The sequence below is a fragment of the Camelus dromedarius genome, chromosome 31, assembly GCF_036321535.1.
Source record: "Camelus dromedarius isolate mCamDro1 chromosome 31, mCamDro1.pat, whole genome shotgun sequence".
Classification (NCBI taxonomy): Eukaryota; Metazoa; Chordata; class Mammalia; order Artiodactyla; family Camelidae; genus Camelus; species Camelus dromedarius.
In genome coordinates, this window is record NC_087466.1 from 1,084,717 (window position 1) to 1,108,150 (window position 23,434).

Here is a 23,434-nt window from a genome sequence, read left to right on the forward strand (position 1 = left end):
CTGTGGTGGCACTTGGAGCATTGGGAGCTCAGAGAAGGGTCAGGATGGGTTTTGTGAGCAAGGACTCACTTGAAGTCTACTTGAGCTGGGCTCCAGAGCGATGCCAAAGGGAGGTCATTCCAGGTGCGGGGACAGCAAGGACCAAGGTCTGGAGGGAGGAATGGATCTTACAGTCAGGAAATGGCCTATGGAAAGAGGATGCTGGCTGCAGACATAACATGGACATCCATGAAAGACAGCCATGTAGTTGGACTTGACGGTGTGGGCACTAGGGAGCCATTTCCATTTTTTGAGCAGGAGTGGACCTATCCTCAGAGGGTGGTGTGAGGATGAAGAGATGGGGCTTGGAGGCTGGCCAGGGGGACACGGGGGAGGGAGGTGCTGGTCTGGTCTGAGACCCCACCACAAGCTCTCCTTTGCCATTGGCAGCGGCAGTGGGTTTGGGGGCCTGGTGGGTAAAGCCATCCTGATGGTGAACTGTGACAGGGACCATCTGAACTGTGATGACCAGGACAACTATGTCCATCATGTCCACTGCCTGCAAGGTGAGGGGGTGACGGGGCAGCTCATGTCCCTGGACTTCCAGGGTCACTGCTCAGCTATCCTGCAGGGATTCCAACCCACATGAGCGGCTATGAAGGCAGAGCTTGTAGCCAGAGTTTCAGCTCCTGATACACCAAGATGTTCCTTCAAACCTGCCTCAGGCTGGCAGCTGGCCCTCCCCACACTCCCAGTGCCAGCGGGCACACACACCACGCAGAGCTCTGGACATGAGCAGACTCCCCTTTTTCCCTCTCTAGGGGAGTGGAGAATGCTGACATGACTTAGCACCTACTGTGACTGGGACCCTTTCCCAGAGCTCCCTGACCATTCAAGCCAGAGGGTGGCATCTCCCCACTTCAGAGGGGAGGATGCTGAGGCCCAGAGGGCCGGAGGCCCCCTGGAGGCACTCAGCCAGTCTGCAGCAGATCCAAGCTTTCCTATTCCAGCACCAAATCCGGCCTCCTCCCAGGGTGCTCTAAGTTCCTTGGCCCTAAGGATGACAGGGATTGAGGAGGGTGGTCACAGGGGTCCCCAGTTCCCCTCCCCCTAATTTTGGTCAAGATCCAGGTAATCACCTTAGGTGAACATCACTGCTGGGGCTTGAAATGGGGAGGCTAATAACTGCAGGATTTAGGGGCTCCCAGGACTGAGAGGTGTGTGGCCCCTACAAGATCCTGAACCTTCTGGCTGAGATGAGGACATCAGAGCCAGAGAACTGAGGGATCCACACCAGGAGGGTATGTCCATGTGGAGAGCTGGGGGTCAAAGGGCTTTGATGTATCTGCTTGGAGCTGTTTTCTCAGCACCCGCATCTTCAGCCTCACCTCTGGCAGGTTTGGGTGCCAGCGTGTCACATGGTTCTGTCTTTCATCCTCATAGACTGTAATCAATCCTATGGAACTGTTATCATCCCCATTCTACAGCTGAGGAAACTGAGGCCTAGCGAGATGTAACTTTTCCAGGGATGTGCCCACCTGGTGGTTCTGAATCCCAGCGCAGGCTGTCTGACTCCTGAGCTCTGCACTGACTCCCTCTACTAACAGGAACTGGTGGTCCTTGGGCAGCTCCTGTGGGATCAGTTTTCTATGTGGATTGTTTCAGAGCTCCACACCCATCCTCTGAGGTAGGGACCTATGTGGTCCCCATTTTGCAGGTGAAGAAACTGAGGCAGCTCAGAAAGGTGAAGGGCCTTGGTCAAGGTCACAGAACCCACATCTCCTGAGCTCAAGTTGAGGCTTATCTGAATCGCAGCTTGAAGAGAGAATCCCTAAAGCCTGCCCCGTCCAAACCCCTCATCTTATGGCTGGTGAAATGGAGCCCCAAAGGGGAGCGGAGGCTCGCCCAGACCCCACGGTGGTCATCGGCAGCAATGGGACGCAGGTCTCCATGGAGTCCCTCACACAGAGTTCCCATTTTACAGATGGGCCAATTGAGGCATGGAAAAATAAATGGCACAGAGAAGGCTAAAGGAAGAGCCAGGGTGGTAAATCCAACTTTAGCGCACAGAGATTCCTGAGGTCTCCTCCCCTCCCTGCCAGATCCCCCAAGACCTGTTCGGGGGCAGGGCTCCTGGCTTCAGCCAGCTTGACCCTGGGCCCGTCTCTCTACAATTCCAGATTTTCTGCCATTCCAGCCCTGAGCCCCTGCCCCTGGCCTGTGCGGTGCTCTGCCTCACCTGTGTTGGTAAGTTGGGGGTCTCAGCCAAGGGCGGTGTGATATTGGTGGAGTTAAATATAGACCAAAGGAACAAATAGAGACCCAGGACGTAGACCCAGGCTCATGTGATTATCAGGTGACACTCAATGAACTTGGAGCCCCACGTAACACCATACTCAAAAATAAATTTCTCTAGCGGTTCCCAGTGAGGGGAGAGAGGGGGCAGTGTAGGGGGAGGAGGTTAAGAGATACAAACTATTAGGTGTAAAGTAAGCTTCAAGGACGTGCAAAGAATTCTGTCTTGGCCATGGTTTGAGCATAAACTCACAACATGGCCCAGTCTCTGTGCCAAGCGCTGAGCACTGTGTGCTTTCATTGTGTGTTGCTGCTTTAAAAGTGCATCTGTATTTTACCAATGAGCAATGAAGGGGGCCATGCCTCAGCCTGGGGTGCTGTCACAGTGACTCTTGGCCCAGAGCAGTGGGACCAGATGCCCTCCCAGGTCTCCACCCCTTGGGATTCTAAGCCCTGAGCCTGAGCCCCAACCAGCATCCCTGACAAGGCAGGAGGCAGAATGTTCAATACAGTGCTTTGTAAAATGCTTTGGACATAAACCAAGTTGAGAGCAAAGGCCCCTTGCTGACTCCATCAAAAGAGGGGCTCAGACCCTCTCCTAGCCCATCAGATAAGGTGTGGGACTCCAAGCACCACAGGTCCCCAGCCTGGGCTCTCAGATGAGGTGCCGGCTTCTGAAAGCTGGCCCACAGAAGTCAGAAAATCAGAGGGCCACAACGACCCAGGCCTCCCCAGTCCTGGCCCCACTTGTTTTCGGTTTCTCCAGCTACTGCCTCCACAAGCCTTACTTTTGGCCTGGACGTAGAACACAGGATTGGTCCACAACCCATTGCAGAGTGAGAGAGGTGGCCTGGATCCGGGCCGTGTAGCTCCCCTGGTGAGCCGGCTTAGCCTGGCCCCTGCACACTTCCTGTGCTCCTGTCAGGACACACATCCCCGCCGATCCTGGGGAAATAAAACACATGTGTCAGTTTCCCACAAACATGTGAGTAACAGGCGACTTCCCACCTAACAGTGACCCCGATTTGCAGTAAAAGGGGAAAAACCAAGACTTACACCGTGGCAGCCCTCTAACTCAGCACACCCAAGTTAACCAAACCTTATCTTTTTAATCAAAGAGTTCCAGAAAGATTAAATCATCAAGCCGAATCTAGTCTAGACTGAAAAATCATTTTCTGCAACACAGGAGTGCCTTGAGGGCGAGAATAAGCCAGCTCCTGGCACACTCTGAGAATCCCTCAAGGAGCGTGGAACAGGTAGAAGGGTCTAAATCCTCACGGACTTATCTCCTCATTTTATTGTTTAAGGTCCTAAGCTAACCAGGAGGTGCTCCATGTCACAGCCTAACTTCCGCTGTCGCCTGTGACGGAAGCGCACCTGGATACGGGCCACTGCCCCGTCTCACCTCGACGTGTGGTCCATGTTTTATCTCTTACATTAGAATCGCTCCACAGGGATTCCCAGGTTCTGGCCACTTTAAACTGAAGGAGCTCTCAGGCCTTGGCCCCCAGGTCACCGGTCCAGGAATGTCATCTGCTCCTTCTGTGCAACAACTGAAACACGTGATAAAGCTGGATTCTGGCCCTCAGGGAGGGACAAAGAAACACCGGGCTAACCTAAGAGTACCCCTTGCTCCTAGCACGCAGGACTGCGGGCAGCGGCCGTGTCAACGCCTCCTGACCGGCCGCGTGCCCACAGCAGGGGTTTTGGAATTGGAGGACTCTAGTGACCTGTCAGTCTAGTGACCCAGCAATCTAGTCTCCCCTGCCCCAACCCTCCTGTCCCTTCAAAGGAAAGCCTACTATCAAGTATAGGAGGAAAATCTCAGCCACCTGAGTCCCTTCTCTCTGATACTTGGCTTCTACATGATGCCATCAAAGCCAAGCAGCATCTAAACGGTGCTGACAGAGCAGAAGAAGCCACTCCCGGCCGCCAGGCCGGGACACGGGCCCCTTGCACTCTGCTTCCACACACGGCAGATGTGATTTCTGTGCAGGCACAAAGGACCGTCCACGAGCCCGCCTGCAGGAAGCTGCTGGGAAGCTGTCCATCAGCCACTCCTCCAGCTGCCGATGAGGCTGGGGTTCTCGCTCCCTTGCTTTTGCTGCTTAAACCAATACACCAAGTGGTGAGCAAAAGTCACTGCAAGTTCCAGCTGGGAAAGGCTCTGAGAAATCAGCTGGGCTGCATCTCTCTTGGGAGGGGAGGAGACGGAGGCCGGGGAGGCTGGCAGCTGCACGCAGGTGCCAGAACAGTGCCAAGGAGGCCCCACTCCCAGGCTGCAGTCACTCTGTGCTCTGCATACCTGCCAATTCCACAGGGAAGCGGATGGGGCAGTTACCCATCCTTAAAGGTGGGTGGGTGGCTGGCTGAGCCACAGGCAGCTTCTAACTTACAAGGGGAAGGTGAAGACCAAACAAGGAGGACCAAAGGCTGCTCCAGGAGCTGACCTGGAGGATTGCTCTGATCGCACTAATAGAGACAGCTAACTGGGGACTCCGCTGCATCTCTGAGAACTCAGGAGGGACCTGGCAAACTCCCTGTGCACAAATGAGGGTAAGAGGGCCGTGGGAATGTTCAACGTGAACCAACCAGGAGGAAAACAGCTGACCCTGAATCGAGCTCCCTGCTCTTGAGCACTCTGTGTGGAGAGAATGGGAGCGGGGAGTCGTGTCACTATGAAAGAACTCTACCCCTCAGGCTGCTGGGCCACCAAGCTGGTGCAGATGATCACCTGTTCCTTAATAAACAAGACTGAGACTAAGGTGTCTGTAATTCACGATCCTCTCCCCTCTGTGGTGAGTGAGCTGGCAATGGTGAGAGCTGGATCACACCATACCTGCAGGCATGGTTCTCTCAAAGACAAAGTTGGAGGTGCTGCAGCCCAGCTTCTCAGCCTTGTGGTTACAGATGTGGATACTGATGCGGTACAAAACGAAAGGGTACAGAGGTTAGAGATTACAGTTCTCTCCTTGTCCACTTTGCTTTCAAAGAAACGGTACTCCATCTCGAGCTCTTCTGGGCCTGTGGTGTTGTAGGTGTCCACCGCGGTGGTGTTCCTGTTTCAGCTGGATATGGTGGTGCTGGTGGCCTGCATGACCTCCCTCTGCTTCCTTTTGGGTCTGCAAGGAAGAGAGAAACTTGGCTTATACATGAGGGCCTCCCCCTCTTGTCTCTTCTATGACTTAGGTTAGAGTAAGAGAAAGAAAAGAAAAATCTTAACCTTGGAGTAAAAGGAGCTAATCAGGTGCATTGGATGAGAACCAACAAATAACACAGGGATTCCCTTCCTCGTTTTTTACTATGCTTTCTCTGCACTGCAAACCTCAGACTCACCATGCAAACTGCCTCCCAGCTAGAAGTGGTTTCTTAATGGTTCCCGGAGGCAAACTAACGCCCCAGCCCCTGGCTCAGCAGCACCATGGCTGCTGCATCAGAATGTCAGTGCCATCTGCTCCACAGATCGATGGTGTTGGGTGCAGGCCCAGGGAGGTGGGCAGAGGGGGCTCATAGGCCTGTGGTGGTGGCTCTTCTGACCCCCTGTGACTGTGGAATAAAAGGAAAGATGCCAGCAGCCAGCACTTACTTGGACCCCCAGGTCCCTCCTCTTCTGAGAGGGGACTGTCTATGTCACAGCCCTGGAGGTCTTTTCCAGCCTGGCCCTGCCTCCCACTCAGCGGTGACCACCTGTGGCCTCCCCAAGGCCCTGCCCATGACAGGGGCAGCATCCCTGACATGGGTCTCAGTAGAGCTTAGAAGGGCAGGACAGAAAAGGGACTGCCTGGAATCACCAGGGCAAGAACATCTATACCCCAGACGCAGGTGAGGCGCCCAAGAAGCTGGGGCGTGGCTCTTCCAACAGCCGCTTCTGTGAGAGATGGCTCTCCCAAGAAACCTTAAAGCAGGCTCCTAGCACTTACAGGGCCCAACAGAGACAGATCGTGAGGGTAATGAGCACTCAAAACTGGCCACGGGCCCCACTGTATCCGCTTTCCTGATGCTGGGGAAGGAAAGGCTAGAAAATGAGGCTGAGAGTTCCCCATCCTCACACTTGACAAACCAGCCTACCTTCCTGGAAGGGGAGGGCACAGTTCGGAACCACACCTGTTGCTAGGAAGACCTTTTTTGACACCCACCAGAACAAATTTCCTGCCATCTCTTCAAAGCCAACACAACACCCACTAGGGTCTACAAGTAGGAAGTTGCTTATGTTTAACTCACTGCAAAATATTACTGGGCCCAATCCCATTTACCTGGGATGACACCATAAGCTCACTCAGTAGTCTATTTATTTACAAACACCACACTCCCAGAGGCCGCAGAGCCGTTGACAGGGGCTGGGGAGGCAGGCCACACAGGACCCCGTCAGGAAGGCAGGGGGCAGGCAGAATGCTGCATCCCCCATTCTCTGTAAGCAGCCTCGCCTCCCAACAGTGTGACTGACCAGTGGCAAACATCACCCCCAGCTTTCTCCACTCCCACCTACCGGACAACTTACTCCGAGCGGAAAACCTTTTTGACTCTTCAACATCTGTTGACATTTCAGTCACTTAAACCAAACCACCTGACTTAAGATACAAAGGCAGCGATCAGCGACAGGCAATCCCCCAGATACGGATGTGAGAGAGCAGCTCATGAGCCCCGGCCGCTGGCCTGCTTCAGGACACACGGGGCACGCTGGACAGCGCGTAACACACTAAACCTGACTTGAGGGCTTTAAACTCCCAGACAAACTGTACTTACAATGAACTGAAGGAAATAAAAATTGTCTTTGGACAATCTGGTTGTAAAACAGAACACCTTCCTTTATGATTTTTTCAGTCATTCTGTTACCCAAACGCTCCTTCTATCTGAATTCTGTTGGAAACTGTGTGGACATCAGATGCCAGCCTCAGTAGGAGTCTTGAAAAACACACACATGAGGTTCTTATCAATTGTGGTGCCTCCATGGGCAAGCCACAGTACTACCTCTGTCCTGTGGGAAGAGAGACCAGGAAGTGGGACTAGATTTCAGAGAGAGGCCGCCAGGCCCGCAGGGTGGGCACACGCACGGAGCAGGGGAGCCCGGCACAGAGGAAACCTATCCTGAAATCAACATGAACATGAGGTATTCATAATACCTGTGTCACCCACAGCTCTGCCCTCGCGCCACCGGATCTTGTGATCCACGTCTGATGAGAGAACAGGCACTGCCTTGTAACCATAAACAGAAAGGCACAGGGCTTTTTATCCAAACCTTTCCAGAACCTGGACTCACAACCTGAACCTCGGGCAGGTCGGGGGGACAAGATAGCAACATAACCAGCTGACTCTGATGCAGAGTGTTAAACGGACCGCTCCTGCCCAGCCTGCCTGGGACACTCAAAACATCCTCTTCTCTGTGCCCACAGGAAGCAACACTGGCCGAGCCTCTGGGGGTGCGGGGGGATGGATGGTGTTGAGAACTGATGCTGGGCAGGGAAAGAGCCCCGGAGTATGGGAAAGGAGGGCCAAGCCCCAAGTGGATCATTAATGAATTTGGATGGTGGACAAGCCCCTGAACGTGGGTTCTAGTTCTGAAACATCTCTGAGCTCTTTTCCAGTCCTCAAACTTTCTGACTCTTGGAACCACACGTGACATACAGATATCTGGACTAACACATGAGCCACAGCCCTACCATCCCTCAGTGAGCAGATGTCACCAGCGGGGTGCACAGGGCTGAAGGCTCCGCAGTTTTAACTGTGGGGGAGGAGGGCATGGGCAGAAGGGGGCTGAGCGACAAGAGCTTCATTCTGCAGAGGAAATAGCGCATCTCATTCTAAAAGGTCTTCATTTCCTGTTTTAATGATTTTTCAGAGCAAGATGTCTATCTTTGACTATTGCACAAATATCAGGAGGGTCACTTGACAGAAAAAAAATGTCCCTTTCAAAACCGTTCATTGCTCCAACCTTGGCTAGCATTTAAGGGCAGAGCAACTGCAGAATAAGCAGCAGCTCAGGGCCGCTGGTGTCCCCCAGGTCAGGGGCTGGCAGATGGGGTGCTGTGGGGGTTTGGGGACACGGGCTCGTATGGACAAGGCTGGTCTGAAATCCTGCTCCTCTGCCCAGATTTCAGGCATGAGGTTGTTTCAAAACTCTGCTCAATAATCTTTCAGGAAGAAAACGGAGCCATCGGCCACCACTCTGTTTCCATCTCCTTCCCCAGACATCAATCACAAGGTCTCCCTGCTGAATGTCCCTCCACCTTTCTTTTTTTTTTTTTCACTAGTTTTTGTTGTGGTAAAATAGTTTCAAAAAAACTAACAAAATTTTGTCATTTTAACCTCTTTTAGGTGCATAATTCACTGTCATTGATTATTCATAATGCTGTGCAACCATCACCAACATTTCCAAAATTTTTCATCCCTCCAAACAGAAGTTTTACACACATTAAGGAATAACTCCCGTCCCCTCCCCTAGCCCCGGTAACCACTAACTCACTTCCTGTTGCTATGAACTTGCCTGTTCTAGATATTTCATACCCATGGATTCATACACTACCTGGCTGCTTTGACTCAGCATGTTCTCAAGTTTCATCCAGGCTTCAGAATCTCATTCCTTTTCTTGGTTAAATAATATTCCAGTGCCCAGAAAGGCCACACTTGTTCATCCACTCAGCTGCTGGAGGACACGTGGGTTGTTCCCAGCTTTTGGCTATGTGAATAATGCTGCCCTGCACATGGACCTCCCTCCACAGTGGAGCAGACAGATGCTCAGGGGAGGGGCCGCTTGCTTTTAAAGGCTGTCTTTCATGCTGCTTCCCAAACCTGCTTGTCCAGAGTGCCCATGGCACCTGGTCATACTTTGAAGTTGGGCTCCTTTCAAAACTGACTCTGACTTTTCTTACCCAGCTTCCTTCCCCCTCAGCCATGCTGAGCGGCCATAGGAAGGGTGGGAATGGCCTAAATCCTGGCTCCTCTGCTCACAGGTTTCTGCAAGTGTGGCCCGGTGGTTTCTGCTCTCTGATCCCTTGTGCTCCCTGCACTGGGCTGAGGGTCAGCTGCACCTGTCACCTGTCACACAGCCAACCTGCCCCCCACCCCACCCCAGGGCAGGCCTTCAGGCTCTGAGCCCCTTCCTTTGTGCAGAAATCCCACCCAGCTAAGCCCACAGCCTCAAAGTGTCCCTCCTCCATGGCCACTGGGTCTCACCTTAAGGCTGCTGACCTACAGAAGACCAGGGTGGTGAGAAAGCACCAGACCCTGCCTGAAGTCACCCTCAGAGGGCAGGTACTGGGCATGAAGATGATGTTGTGCAGGGAATTCTTGAAGACCTTGCAGTCCTCGGCCTCCTCTTTCTCGGCCTGCTTCTCAGCCTTGGTTATGGGACAAGTGCAGCACTGCCCCTTCTTGCCACCACAGTTTGGTCTTGAGATTCTCCGTAACCTCCTCGCCATTGATGGTGCCATCAGCATACTTCCTGATGGGGATTTTGTCTGCTTGGAAAAGAGGAGCCCAAGGAGAGCCAGGTTGCACAGGCTGGTGGGGAAAAGGAGGGGCTGTCTGCACTGGTGATCGCCACCGCTGCTGGGTCCCCACCGAGGGCTGGCACTGCTCCCGGGGATGGGGACATGCGGTGTTGGGGCTGGCAGCTCACCTTTGGGGCAGTAGTTTTGCAGTGAAGGCAGCTGTCCTGAGGCTGATGCCACCACTGCATGATGTAGGAACTCAGGCTGCTGCTGGGCAGAGAGGGTGGGTTCCACTTCACCATCAGCTGAGTGGAGGAGTTTGATGCTGAGAGAACATCCAGAGGAATGGAAGGACCTAGAAAGGGGAACACAGGGCATTTCAGAAAAGGGGAAGAACCAAGATCCCGGCTGTCAGGTACGCGATGCAAACCCACGAGAAGCCAGAAGTTTGACCCAGACAGGAAAACAGTGGTGAACCTCAAAACACACAATGAACACTGAACTTTGTTTTGAGGTTGTATTAATCCCCCTTTACAGTATCTGTTCTCACGTTACCTCTGTGGTAACGAACATAACTGAGCTGCAAATGGAACAAGGCGGTGGGGGCTTGGCCAGGGGTGGAAAAGAAGGCTTAGACACTATGGTTAATTCAAACACCGGCTTTTCCTCATGTATGACAACTGCCATCCTCCAAAACACTTAACTCAAGCAGTTTTAGCAAAAGGTAAAACTGACCGACTTGTATTTCATCTGAGATTTAGGAGTTTAAAGTATTAACGCCAACATTTTAGTCCCGGAGGGTCAGCTGTCTAGAAACTGTAATGTAATGTCTCACGCCAAAGCTCTCGTTTCCCCGTCGTTGTCTCCAAGCAGCCTATGTTAACTGACTGCCCAAATTCGGTTGTAAGCAGGTCCCTCAGTCTTTGAAGGGCCCACATCCTGTAACTGGCAGCTGAAATTAGTGGACAGAAAGGGTCAGAGGATGACCACAGTTCCCACACAGCCGGACAGACCTGGAAGCACACGTGCCGTTACCTAAGATGCTCAGCTGTGCGCAGGCCACCAGAGATGCCACCAGGCGGGGGACGGTGCTTCTGTTTGAGGCCAGGTTGAGCCAGAAGTCCAGCAGACACATCACCAAGTCCACCGATGGACAGGAGAGGATGCAGCGATCGGAAAGGAGGTCTTTAGGGCCTGAAGAAGGAGCATTATGCTGTACACCAAAAACTGACACAACATTGTAAACCAACTACACTTCAATAAAAATATACATATACAAAAAAAAAAAAAGGAAGAAAAAGCACAATAAACGTCCCCCCACTGGACCAGGCGAAGGCCCCTGACAAGGAGACTCACTAAGTCCAACAAGGGGTGGACCTGTGGTTAGAGAGGGGTCCAGGGGCCTGTCACTGTCAAGGTCACATAGGTAAGTTCTGTACACTGACATTTTACCTGAAAGTCAAGCGGGTTAAGAACGGCAACCAGCAAGAGCAGGGGAACACTGGGTGGGGACGGGGGCTGACACCCTGGAAGCTGGACAGCGGAGGTGGCTCACTGCGGCTCTGACCCTCGCCGTGGTGGGGCCCTGGGCAGTGCTGGCTCCCCACACAACAGGACAAGGCGGCTCGCAAGGCACTCAGTGAAAATGATGTGTGTCCACCCTGCGGGGTCAGCAAGCCCTGGTGGCTGGAGACCAGGCCCCTCCTTACCCACGGCTGGCTTGATGGGGTAGACGGTGAAGCGCCAGCCCCACCCGTTCATAGGCCCATCACTGATGAACTTCCACTTCAGCTCATCCCCCGGGATGCGCAGCTCGCTGGACCAGTCAGACCACTCCCAGCCTGGGAGAGCGAACAACACTGGTGTTGGGTTCGCCCACCATCAGATCAACATCAAGTTCCTTAGACCCAGAGTCATTTGTGCCCTGCCTGGAGCACAGCCGGCTCCTCCAGCCCACTCCTCACGTGTGTTCACACTGTGCCCTCAATACACCCTGCACCAAGCAGTTGGGAAGCAGGGCGCAGGCAGGCAACGCCCCAAGGGAGATACTCACATGCACCCATGATGCCGTGTGAGGGGCCTGCAGAGCCAGCCTCTGCCCACACCCAGTTCAGGGGCCACGGGGAGGCTTCCTGGGGAAGGTCTGACATGACAGGGGTTCCCAGGCAATGGATGAGAAAGCCCCAGCCTTCCCCAAAGAGGGTGCAAGTATGCAAAGGCCTGGGCACAGGGGTACCCCTGACCCACAGGGGCAGCTCAGCATGGAAGGGCCACCCTTAGGGAATGGAGCAGCCCAGCCAGAGCCTGAAGCCTGGGTGCCATGGGGAGCAGACAGACAGGGCTGCAGTGCGCCACCCCAACCAGGCGTCTACTTAGAAGGGCCACCAGGCAGCGGGCTGGGAGTGGCTCGGAAGGGATCTGGCTGGAAGCAGAGAAACTGGGCACATCTCACAGCAGGACTAAAACCACATTGACATTTACCGAAATGCCAGAAAAAAATCCATGCTCATCTGTGACCACACCAATTCATCTAAGGTAACATCTTATGAGGAAAACTTCGTTGAGACACAGCCAGGCCCATCATTTACATTCAGGCTGTGGCTGCCTCTGCTACAAAGGCAGAGGGGCGCAGTTATGCCAGGAAACATTAGCGGACACTTGCTCCAGGTGAAGAATAAAAAAAAAGTCTGAAGAGATCGCACGCACATACAAATAGCTGCACTGATGATTCTAAAAAGCCCCGTGAGAGCATTTAACAAGCCCAGTACAGAGGGACTCACCCCTGCTCAGCCTCAGGGAGCCCGTCAGCAGAGCAGGGAGAGGCCCAGAGGTGACCGCTCCCATCTGCTCCAGCACTCTGGCCTCCCCACGCACAGAGCACACACTCTACGTGGAGCCCAAGCCCTCACAGCATCAATTAAAAACAAATGCCCTTAAGAAGCTCTGTAGCACGAGCCTGGCCCTCCCACGCTCTTTCCAGCACCATCTCCACTGTCTGGGTAAGGCCGGCCTCCTGGACGGCCTGTGCCCCCAACAAGGACCTGCTCTCACACCGGTCACCCAGGAGTCCCATCCATCAGGGGTGAGTGAGGTACTAACATCACTTGGATAATGATCTTACTGAAAGTACTGGCAGATAAAATCTACTATATTTTGTGGATATTCATGTATTGTCCCTTCCTGAAATCTCACGTGAAAATGAAGTGGTTAACACTCTGTTCAGTAATGTTCACTGTTCTCTTCTACAGAAGCATCTCAACCTCCCTCCCACCTGACCGCATGGAGACAACCCTGCTGATGCCGCCCACGACTGTGAGGGTCATGGCGCTGCTCTGACCGCTGCCGGTCAGACTCCATCCTGAGTCCTTCTGCGACTGGAGGATAAATGAGTAGGAAACACAAAGTGACCGCTCCCGACCGGCACACCACAGGCAAGGCCAAAGTCATGACATACCGCACAGAAGCAGCAAGACTAAAACGATGTCTGACAGCTAATGAAGAGCAGAAAGTCGGGAAGAACTAACCTCAAAAAATAAGAACTTAATTAAGATTGACTCCCGCTCCCCCTGCACTGCCTCCCACAGAAGAGTCCCCATGGTGAGCACACAAGACACTTGCACTGGGCCAGCTGGTCTGGTGGTCTCACTTCTGGGCAAATTCTCATGCTGCAGCCCCAGCTGCAAGACCAAACTTTATATCCTGCCCCCTCCACTTACAGAGCTATGTGAAATCACACCCCTCAAGCACTTAGCATCAGGTCTAGAGTCTTCTGCGGGACAAGTTAGGCTACAAAAGAATCAATGAAGGGCCAGATCTGGGCTATGGTGGAGGGAAGAAGTTGGCAAATCCTCTACCCACAAAACTATAAAACCACTCAAATTTTAATTAACAGTGATTCCAGGACTCTTCAAATCAATTAAGGGCAAACAACAAACTGAGAAAAAACTGCTGCATTCGGGAAGGGATGGGGGAAGCCTGGGGTGTTTCCGCCTTGGGCTGGTCTACACGAGCTGGAGCAGAGCCCGACCAGGAGGGGCCCTGCCTCCTGGGGTGCTCGCTGGTGCAGAGCAGGGGCAGTGCCTGGCAGAGATCCTGGGAGTCAGAGGGCGCTGAGGGCGACGGAGAACACACGGGAGAGCCTGCCTCTCTGCTGGCCTGAGTGGTGGGACTAGGCGGGTCCAGACCTAAGAACTAGCCAGAGATCTAACAGGAAGATCCTGAAAGTCAGAGAGCAGAGAAGAGATAAGTGAGGACATCATGGCAGCCTGGGTGACCCAGGGCACATGAACTCAGGAAAGTGGGAAGAGTGGGGTACACACACAGGAAAACTGCCAGAACACTGATTTCCACGCCCTCCCTGCCCTATCCCCGCAGAGATCCATTCACAGAAGGGAAAATTCAGCAGGCTTGGGTGCTACACCAAGCAGATATGGAGCAAATCCTAAAAATCAGGCTTGAAAACAAAAATGAAAATAGCAAAGTGAAGCTGTGACATCAGTAGCTATGTGACACTGGTAGGGAGATTTCAAAGAGTCATTCCAGGCATGTTACAAAACAGTCAAAGAATTGTAGCAACATTACAAATTAAAAAAAAAAATAAAGGTCAGAGTCCACATGACACAACACAATCTTAAATGTCCAGTTTTCAATAAAAAATTATGGGCTACACAAAAACACTGGAAAGTGTGAGCCGTCCTCAGGAAGACAGTCAGTGAACAGAAACTGACTCTGAGGGGCCGGGTGCTGGGTCTGGCGGACACCACCTTCACAGCAGCTGTGATAAATACATTCCAAGGATTCAAGAAAACCAGAGAAAGCATGACAACCAAGAAAAATATGGTAACAATGATTTAATTAAAAAAAACACTAAAAGGAAGTTTTGAGGGTGGAAAGTACAAAGACCAAAATGAAAAATTCAGCAGCTGGACAAAACAGCAGCTCTGAAATGGCAGAAAAAAAGAATCACCATACAACTTGAAGACTACACAATTTCTGTCACTCTCTATCTGGAGAACAGGAGAAAAAAGACTGAGAAAAATAAACAAAGTCTCAAATACCTGGGTGACAACATTCAGTATACAAACATATGCATAATGGGAATTCTGCACCTCCCCCACAAAAAAAAAGAGGGAAGAGAAAAAAGGGGCAGAAAAAGTACTTGAACAGATACAGCCCCAAACCCCAAACTGGATGAAAAACATTAATCGTCAGCTCCAATAACTAACCAATCCCAAGTAGGACAAACACAGAGATCCACACCCCAGACACACTAGACTGAAGCTGTTGAAAACCAAAGATGGGGAGAAAATCATGAAATCCACAAGAGGGGAAAAGACACAAAATAAGATCATGACTTCTGAGAAACAATGAACACAGGAAACCAGCATGGTGACAAATTTAAAGTGATTAAGAGGAAAAAAATCTATCAACTAAGAATGCTATATCCAGCAAAACTATCCTTCAAAAATGAAGGCAAAATAAAAACATCCCCAAATACACGCATACTAAGAGATGTAAATCCAACCACATCTATACTTACATTAAGTGTGAATGGCCTAAGCATCTCAACCAGAAGACAAACACTAGCAGGCTGGATTAAAAAAAGCAAGATCTAACTAAATAAAAGGTGCATAACAAGAGACAAACTTTAGACTCAAAGACATAAAAGGTTGGGAGTAAAAGGATGGAAAAAGATCTACCAGGAAAACAGGAACCATTAAGAGAGCTGGAGTGGCTACACTAACATTACACAAAACAGACTTCAAGAAATGTTAATAGAGACAAAGAGACATTTCACAGTGAAAAATGGGTCAAACATCAGTAATATAACAATTACAAACATATGCACACCTAATAACAAAGACCCAAAACACGTGAAGAAAAAACTGACAGAAATGTCAAAAGGAGACAAATACACAGTGACAGCTGGGATCTCAAAACCCAACTTGCAACAGCTGATAGAACAAGTAGATAGAAAATCAGTAAAGACACAGACGATTTCAACAAGACCACCTACCACCTTGACCTCACAGACGTTTACAGAACACCCTCCTGTGCACCTCTTCATCTGACTATTCATCTGTATCCTTTTTCATATACTATACAATAAGCTAGTAATCAGCTGCCTTTCCCTTCCTGATCTAAGATTTCTTCATTGCTCTACCACCTGCTTTTACCTCCCCTCTCTTTTCTTGCCATGGATTTGGATCTAGCCTGTCTTCAGTATCAACAGCCAGCACACATTCTTCTCCATTCATGGGATTGGCCATGGTAGACATGTGGGAAGGGGGTGCCGAGGAAGAGAATGAGGGACACTCCACCAGGGTGACCATGTCGACTGGCATCAAGTCCCCAACCATGGCATTTCTGTCAGGAGAGAGAGCCAGGCCTGGGAAGCTGCCCTTCACCACCACGGGGCAGCAGGGTCGGGGCAGGACAAGCACTCACCACAGCACTCACTTTAATAGAATAAGTATAAAAGAGTTTTATAAAAAAAAAAAAACAATGTTATTACTATGTAGCCCCTCGCTAAAAGCTAAAGTATTCAGACTTGACCTTATTTATTGAATGACCAAAGTGATGACAGGAGAGAAACTGCTAACATAAAAATCCAAGCAGAACAAGCATCTGACTGGCCCTGTGAAACCTCCCTGGGCTGGTGGAGGAGGTGGAGGTCGGGGGTAATTCTGTGCTTAGTGAAACCCAAATACCACAGGCGCCTCACACAAGGCAGCCAGGACAGAGCATCCTTCAACAACTGAGTCAGGTTCCTGTGTGAGTGTTTCTTTCTATTCATCAGGCCCATTGCAAGGATACACGGACATGGACAGATGGGCCACTTCCTCAGGCTGTGAGAAAACAGGAGCAGAAGGACAGAAAAGGTAACACTGGCAAAACTCTGCCTTATCAAGACTGAAGGGGAGGACAAGGGCCTGAAACCTTACTGTTTATCAGTACCAACCAATTCTTCCTTTCAACCCCCCAAATAAGTTTAGAGGTTATTGGCCATAAAGAATAATGAAAATGTTCTTTAACTTGATTTTCTAATTTATATTTCAACTTCATTCAAGAAAGCACAAAGATACCATCATTCACCAAAGGGTATCTGACCTAAAATTCACAATATTTAGAGATGATAGCCTAACATTCTCCTAGACTCACATAACTGTGGGATTTCAAAAGTCAGCAAACAAGCCTACCTGGCACATGTGACTTGCAGGGCTGTCAGTATGTGAGATAAGGCCTGCTGTTTGGCCAGATTTCCATCTAATGACAGGAGAATCTTGGCAAGAGAAGGGCAATTTGGTTTAGAATTATTTGCACCACTGATTTTATTACTGGCAACAGAAGAATCAGCATCTGAAGGCACACCTGAAAAAGAAAAATAAAGTTTGGGTTCAATTCTTAAGACTACAGTTTGCTCCATTTTTGTAATCTGACCCGTAATTTGTAAAACACATTACAGTATGCATTTTCCATTTTTCACAGATTAAGTATCAGGTTCATTATTATCTTTCAGAGTTAAAAAATACTATACTTCTCTAAAGAAGCTACTCTCAGCAGAGGCTCACTGTAACTGCTAAAAGATGTAAGTCCCCCTGCAGAATGTACTTACAGCAATTCAGCTGCACATACATCATCTGTGAAAACACTACCACAACAACTATGTGTGTTTACCTGTCACTGAAATCCAAGACAAACAGGAATCCAAAGCAACAGTGAAAAGACAAGATTTCACAGTACACAGTCCTAGTGGACACATGTTCCAGCTCACTGCCCTGAGGGTTCCCAGACCTCAGCAGAGGGAAGGCACCAGGAGGAACCCAGTGGTCTCTGTGGGCACAGGAGGCAGAGCTCAGAGCCAGGGAGTCTGATGTGGCCCAAGCTCACAGGACAGGACACGAGAGGAGAGAGTTGCCCAGAGAGCCCCTGGAGACATGCAGGTGCCCCCCTCCCCAGCCCAGCTGAGGGTGCAGCAGAAGCTGATGGGTGCCTACATGAGAGGGCACTGCCCCAAGCCAAAGAACCAACTGCAGGGAAGGACTGTGCTGGGGCGCGCCAGCTGGGAGGGCACAGAGGACCCAGCATGGTGCCTGCTCCCATCAGCCAGGTGGGAAGACCTCACCGTTCACCAGGCACTGAGTAGAACACCCAGTGGTGCGGAACAACTAGTCCCAGACTAACATCAGGTCTGAATCCACTTAACAAATCCAAACCAAGATCCAAAGTGATCAAACTACTTCAGAGTAACTTAGTTATAGACATACAAAAATCTCCAGAAACATTCAGAGTAAAATTTACAATGTACAGCATCTAACTACAAGTTACCAGGTGGGCAGAAAGGCAGCAAAATATCTGTGATTCAGAAATAAGGAAAATCAATAGATCTGAACAATCCAGAGCTAACATGTATCTTACAATCAGCAGGCAACTTAAAACACTTATTATATCTGTATTACATATGTTCAAGAAGAGAATCAGAGACATGGAAGAAAGAACACCCAAATCAAATTTCTAGAGGAGGATGGGGGTGACGGGTATAACTTAGCAGTAGAGTGCATGCTTAAAATGCATGAGGTTCCAGCTTGAATTCTCAGGACCTCCATTGAAAAAAAAAATAAATAAATAACAATTTAAAGTAGTAACTTTGACTAAACTTCAATAAAAACAAAGAGTTAATAGGTGACTGAGTTTTAACTCTTAAAAAAAAAAAAACTCTAGAGAGGAAGCTACAATGTCTGAGACCAAAATAGTTTGGTAACATTAACAGTATATTAGAAAATGAAGAAAAGACTAGTTTATTTGAGGATACGGCATAGAAACTATCCAAAATGAAATACAGAAAAAAAGTTTAAAAATGAACAAAGCGTCAGTTATCTGTGGGATAATTTCAAGAGACCTAATATACATGAAACTAGACCTCCCAAAAGACAGGAGAGAGAAAGGTATAGGAAAAATTTTTTTGAAGAAACGATGACTGAAAAATTTCCGAATTTGATGAAAATTATAAACCCAAAGATCCAAGAAGCATAATGAACTACAGGTACACAAACCATGAAGGTAAAAACCAGGAAAATCAAGAGAAAATCTGAAAAGTCATCTGAGATAAAAGACGTGTTAGGTACAGAAGAGCAAAAGATAAGAATGACAGCAAATTCTCAGTGAAAACAATGTAAACTCCAAATTTTATACCCAGATAAAGTATACTGTGAACACAGAGCAAAACAATGACTAGTTCAGACATAAAAAGCTGAAAGGATGAACCCCAGATCTGAACTACAAGACATAACAAGGGAAGTCCTTCAATGAGAAGGAAAACGATGCCAGATGGAAGCAGGGTCTCCACAGAGGAATGAAGAGCACCGGAAAAGGTAACCACGTGAGCAAATGCAGAGACATTCTTTTCTTAACCTAATGTGCAAAAAAATACTATCAAGTTTACAACATACACAGAAATATATAACAACAACAGCACAAAGGTCGGGAAGGAAGAATGGGCCACTTTTGTTTACTATACGTATCACTAGGATAAGTCACATGCACATGATACACATCCTAAAGCAGTCACTAAAATAACACAAGTTAGAGCTCAAAGAAGACAAAGAAGAAAAATAAAATCATAAAGAACAACTAATTCAAAGGAAGGCAGAAAAAGAAAGAGAACAATGAACAGCTAGAAGTAATAAAAAACAAATAGGGAAATACTCATAGAGACAAATAGGTTGAAAGTAAAAGAATGGAAAAGACAGATACACAATAGTTCATCACGGTATATGGAATACCATGGTTTACATACTATATAGCATTGATCAAAAGAAATGTTATTATATCACATGATCTATATTAATATCAGAGAAATATGATTTTAAAGCACAAATTTCACAGCAAAGGGATAAGGAGGGTAATCAGTCAAGCACTCAACTAATTAAGAAAAGTAACTGTCTACTTAGAAAAGTAGGAAGATCCTGAGCCAATGACCTAAGCATCTTAGACAAAAAGAACTAATAAACATCAGAGCAGAGATCAGTGAGATAGAAAACAGAAGAACAATGGAGAAAATCAAGGAAACCACAAGCTTGCTCTTTGAAAAAACTTAATAAAAAAAAAACTGAATAAAAAAGAAAATACAGTATACCAAAACCAGAGACATGCAGCTAAAGCAGTGGTGAGAGGGAAATTCACAGCACTGAACGTTTACATGAGAAAAAGGTCTTACAGTCAATGATCTCAACTCTCACCTCAGCAAACTAGAAAAGGAATACAAAATAAACATAAAGCAAGGATAAAGATGAGACTATAAACCAATAAACTGAAAACAGATAAACAACAGAGAAAAATCAAAGAAACAAAAAGCAGCAAAACCAAGAGGGATTTATTCAAAATATGGAAGGCTGACTCAAAATGCTGCACATGAATATCCATAGCAGGTTTTATCTGTGATAGCCAAAAACTAGAAATATTCCAAATGTCCTTAAAAAGAGCAATTCTGTTTCTACACACTAGCAAAGAGCAACTTGAACATTTCTAGATAATAGCAAAGAATAAAACAAAATTTTAACACATATCTTACAATCAGCAGGCAACTTAAAACACTTATTATATCTGTATTACATATGTTCAAGAAGAGAACCAGAGATGTGGAATATAGAACACCCAAATCATTTATAACAGGATAAGCAATAAGAAACACTTAGGAGTAAATATAACAAAAGATACGCAATACCTGTACACTGACACTGCAAAACACTGCTGAGAAATAGTAAAGATTTCAACCAATGGGGAGAAATACTACATTCATGGGTTGGAAGATTCAACACTGTGAAGCTGTCCCAAACTGATCTACATTCAATGCAATCAAAATCCCAGGTAGGCTACTTTATAAAACTTGACAAGCTGATTCTAAAAGTTGCATGGAAAATGCTAAGGGCCTAGAATACCCAAAATATATTTTAAAAACAACAAAGCTAAAGAATTAGCAAAGCCCGAATTCAGTCTGTTATAAAGCTACAGTAATCAAGACAATGGGGTGTTGTCATCAAAACACAAAAATAAGTCAATGAAACAGAACTGAGAATCCAGAAACAGATCCACACATACATGACAACTGATTTTCGACAAAAGTGCAAATTCTTTCAGTAGGGAAGCAACAGTTTTCGTCAACAAATGCAACTGAAACAACCAAATATCCCTCCACCAAAAATAAATGAATAAAATTCAACCCATACCTCATACCATGTATGAAATGTAACTCAAGTTCAAGCATATGCCTAAATAGCAAAAACTACAGAACTTTCATAGGAAAACACAGGAAAAGAATCTTTATGATGTTGAGTTAGGCAAGGCTGTTTAGACACAGCACCCAAAGTACAATCCATAAAAGATAAAAATGGATCAACTGGACTTTATCAAAATTGACATTTTCTGCCCTTTAAAATTCACCTAAGAGAATGAAAAGACAAGCCACACTGGGAGAAAATATATGAAAATCATATATCTGATGAAAGACCTATACCTAGAATACATAAACAATGTTCAAAATTCAATAATAAACAAACAAACAACCTAGGTTTAAATACAGGCAAAAGATATGAACAGACACTTCAACAGAAAACATATTTGGATGGTAAATAAGCAAGATGCTCAGCTTCATAAGTCATTAGGGAAATGCAAAGTAAAACTACGATGAGATACCGCTACACAGCTGTAAGAAAGGCTAAAATTAAAGACTGGCCATGCCACGTACAGACAGAAATATGGAGGAGCTTTGGAACAAGCCCTTTGCAAAACAGTTTGTAGGTGTCTTAAGAAGATAAACATGCACCTACTTTGTGATCCAGGCATTCCTCTCCAGGCCCTTACCCTAGAGGAGTGCAAGTGCAGGTTCTCGTGAGACCTGTGCACAAACGTTCCCAGCAATTTTGTTTGTACAGCCCCCAAACTGGAAACAACCCGAGTCCGTCAACTGGCAGATGGAGGAACAGACTGCAGCGCACCCATAAATAAAATATTCAACAATTGAAAAGAATGAAATTTTGATGCAACATGGATGAATCTCAAAATAATTACAGTGAGTGAAAAAAGTGAGATTAAGAAAAAAGTACAAACTGTATAATTTCATTTATGTAAAACTCTAAGAAGGCCAGCTGATCTACAGTGACAGGAAGGCAGTCAGTGGCTGTGGGAGGCAGGGATGGGCTGTGAAGCTGCACAAGGAAGCTCAACGTGGTGTGTGTGTTAGTTCATTATCCTGACCGTGGTGCTGCTCTCACAGGTGCACACGTGTCACAGCTGGTGGCAATGACACTTTCAATACATGCGGCTTATTGCGTGTTGATTACACCTGAATAGAGCTGCTGAAAACACCACGCGGCCCAGCACGGTGCCTGCACTAAGCAGTTGGCAAAGGTGCACAGCATAGCTAGAGCCGGCCTGGTCATAATACAAGAACCTACATTCTAGCTCCTTCTTGAGTTTTCATCCCAGCAGGAATCCCAGCACAGTGCACTGTGATGAGTCTGTGGCTTTGGTTCAGCATGCAGCTCACACAGCGCTAAAGCCTCTGACCCAGGAGTGCTGTTAAATGTCCTATCTGTGACACCAGTGCGGCGTATGGAAGGGTCTCATATAAAACACAATCTGTGTTACCTGAATAGGAAGCACCTAAGGGTCCCTCGCAGTCTGGAAGAGGATGGGCTGGAGGACAGAGGGTGTTGCCACATCGACCGTCATCCATGCCACGCTGTGCAAAGACCCACAGGCCACTCGTGTGACCTTCTGGCCTTCTAAGCCTTGCGTGAGTGTGGGCTTTCTATTAACTGTGGTCGTACCATTGCCCTGTTGGCCATGGTCATCGTCACTCCAAGCATATACCTGTTGGGGGAGGGGCAGAATTTTTCAACATTTCAGAAAATTTTCTTTAAGTTTATTTCAAAATTCTTGCCAATGACTACAGATGAGTTTTTACTTAATATTAACCCACTGAACTCATTCATCTATTTCGTTCTGTTACAGGAAGCAGGGAGGTTTTCCTCTTTAACTAAATGCAATAACTAATTTCTTCCTTTATTTTGCGAAGAAAAATGATCAAAAATAATATGTTCACTTTTCAAGTAATGCATTTCTTGGCTTTACAGAATTAGAAAGTATATTCATTTTTAATTCATTTTGATTGAAGCACAGTGTGCTGATTCATTGTCAGAAATGAATTTAAAAGTATGTCACCCACAAGCCTGCCTGCCCATGGCCTCCCATGGCAGAAGAATGAGGAACACCTGTCAAGGATAACTTAACTTCTGACATGAAGTACATATATATATCTCCCCATAAGACACTTGAGTGGGACCTGCGTCAGTCAGCACCTCCTTCCTGGGTGCCTCTACTCACCCTGGCTCCTGGGCAGGTGTACACAAGAACCCAATGGACCAAGCCAGCCCTCCTGGTTCAAGAACCAGGAGTCACCTCCTTTCCTCACAAGCTGCACTTTTGAAACAACAAAGACTTGCCAAGATTTCACTTACCTGCCCTGCATCAGTGACCGCCAGGCAGTGCAGGACCCTGAAGTCCATGTGCACAATCTTCTTTCCACTCAGCGCTTCCACCACCTGCGGCTTCCTCACGGGCATGTCAGAGCCACGGCCCAGCCTGAAGTAATCCCCCTTCCCCCTGCAAGGAGGTCAACAGATTTTAATAGATGGCTGCAGTCTGGCGATGGCCCACCAAAAGACACTCATTGC

General features: G+C 48.1%; 1 pseudogene; it reads right to left on the bottom strand.

Moving 5' to 3' along the window:
* The window catches only part of LOC135319719 (insulin-like growth factor 1 receptor), a 54,425-nt pseudogene that overhangs the window by 29,611 nt on the left and 1,380 nt on the right, over positions 1-23,434 (bottom strand).